The following is a 2,768-nucleotide window of genomic DNA, read 5'->3' on the forward strand; positions in this document are numbered from 1 at the left end:
TGTGTGTGTGTGTCATCCATATCCTCAGGAGGGTCAACCCAGAACTGCCTCAAGGTTTTACTTCAATTTCAGGTTTGGTAGCTTTAGAGACATGTCAATAAGCTATAAAACTCTGAAGGCTCTGTGGTTCTGTAGGTTGTTTTCCCTGCAGAGGGAGAGTCATCTGCAGCGGCACACAGTTGGATTCGCGTTTCGGTCACGTGGGAATGCAGTGGAAGCCTCCTGCAGGTGCTGTGATCAGTCGTGTAGCTCGAACAAAGCATGCTCGCCCACCTTTTAGTCGACCACACCGCAAAACCACAACGACACCATCACTTTGGGGTTCACAAACTTTTTTGTTTTTCTCATTTTTTTGTAAGCTTAAACTATTTGTATTAATATCCTAAAGTGAGCACTAGCCTTTCACTTAGAGTTGCTTCAATTTTATTTATTTTATGTTGTTTTTTTCCCCTCTTTTTTCACTGCTTTTATTTCAAGGCTTAATTCTGCTGTTTTAGAGCAATCACAGAAGCTTGCTATTTTCTTCTCTCCGGTTATTGTGTATTGCCTCCCACACCCCGTTGTTTTTCCCCTCATGTTTGAGTTTGAATAGGGCCCGCCTGGTAACTTCTTTACAAGCCACCCCAACAAGGTTCCAATAAAGGTTAATATGTAGTACTTGGCTGGAGTTGCCTGGTCAAATGGATGGAAACTGGTCTTATTATTCACTCAATGAAAAAAAGTCTTAGGCTCCAAATGCATGAATGCACAGCTTGGTGTCATCATGAACATGTGGTCCAGGTTTAGGACATTAAAGCAAAGAACGATGGTGTGTGTGCCCCTTGTTGGGTGCCTTTTGTGTATCTGCTCTTAAACTGGATTTTCATGTATACACTGTCATATAAACACTGTCACCAAATGCAAAGTTATCAAGAAACTGACGCTGCTTTTTGGTTGATTTTTACACCATTACAAATTATAAGAGGTGCACTTTTAGTATTGATGGAAAGTTTTATTTAATTTTTTTTTTTTTTTTTTTTAAACATCTTACTGTTTTACTCCTGAATGACAAAAACAGTAACTCGGTTAAATGAATGAAAGTGTACCGGATGAAAATTGTCTCTGTCAGGATGACCTGACTGTTCCATTTCCAGTGTTGAAAAGATGCTCCCCTTGTCCTTGGTGTTTCTTAATTAAAAACAAAATTCATGTGCTATTTGTAACTTTGTGAGTTTTCTTTTTTCTCCACTGCATTTCTGTCTTCACTTCTGCACTGAGAGGTTTTTCATGTGGAGCTTTTTTTTAAATCATTTTTTTTGCACCAAATCACATGACTGTTCACAAATACTCTGCTGTAAGGCACAGATAAGCCTTTAACTTGGTCCCTGAAGAGATGCTGATTACACAACTTGTTTAGAAATCAGGATCTAAAGGCCCCTCACAGAGGTTACACCCAAAATAGGCTTCCAAAATCAACCTGTCCCATGACTTCAGTCCTCTCATCTTACAGAGTTGACTTATTTTTTGCTACATTGCCTTGACAGTGGATAAATAAAACATAATTTTAACAAAAAAGTTTTTTTGAAAGAGTCAAAGGTTGGGTGGGCTAAACTATGACAAGAGTTGTTGATACTGACATGATATTAATTCTGTACATGGTTATAACAGTAGCATACTCTGTATCACAATCAATAAACACCATACTTTTAAGCAGAGCAGAGATATATTATTTAGATTAAAAACTTGATGTAAATTACACATTGATAAGCTACAGTTGACATAAACTGTCATGAACTTCAGCATTGTAAAAATAAAATAAATAGTTCTTCATTGTTTTAATTTAATTTCCTGTTATTTTACAGAGTTTCTGTAATTTTCCTGTTTTGTTAAATTACAGACAATAAATAGAAAAATCACAAAAAAAGGTATTAATATATGTTAACTGTAATATAAAAAAAAGAGGCCAAAACTGAAAATACCACCAGCATCAACCATCTGTATTTTTACAGATTGTAATTTTTGACTGTAATTGTAATTTTGTCCTATATTTAAATATGCAAAAAATCATTTCATTTCAAATCATTTGACAGATATTTGCTGTTATTTGAACAAAGAAGTCATGTATATTAAGAATTTAAAAATGGTAAATATTTTTTGTAACTGTCATTTTACAGATTTGGGCCTGTTTTGTGTAATTACAGATAATATCTAGTAAAATAGCAGAAAAAAAGTTGTCATTTACACGTTGACTTCAAAAAACAAACAGACAAACAATAAAGCAGGCCAAAGCTGTGTATATCGTCCACATCAAAAAAGAAAAAAAAAAAAATCATCGTAATTTGATGTGGCACTATGAAATTAAACTGTTTTATTGTGTTAAAACCCCACTAAAAATATATCATTTTTGTTGTTGTTTTCGATATTTTTGATAGTTTTTGAACATTACATTAGTCCAGCATTTTTGTAATGTATTTTTTAATGTTGTTGTTTTGTTGCCAGATTTTCAAATTTCTGTTTTTAAGTCTTTTTGTGTGTGTTTTTGTATTTAATCCTAAAGCAAACTAAACATCTGACAGTACCATCAATAAACTGGGATAATATAACCATATCAGGACCATGACAAGGGCTTCACCGGTTCACTACAATTGGCTGTGTGACATACAATAGAATAGAATAGAAAAATACTTTATTTATCCCATTCTATTATATTGCATGTCACACAGCCAATTGTAGTGAACAGGTAAAGCCCTTGTCATGGTCCAAGCTGGAAGCATGAAGGCTAATCTTTT

Source organism: Stegastes partitus, unplaced genomic scaffold (genome assembly GCF_000690725.1).
Source record: "Stegastes partitus isolate 25-593 unplaced genomic scaffold, Stegastes_partitus-1.0.2 Scaffold20, whole genome shotgun sequence".
In the NCBI taxonomy this organism is placed as follows: domain Eukaryota; kingdom Metazoa; phylum Chordata; class Actinopteri; family Pomacentridae; genus Stegastes; species Stegastes partitus.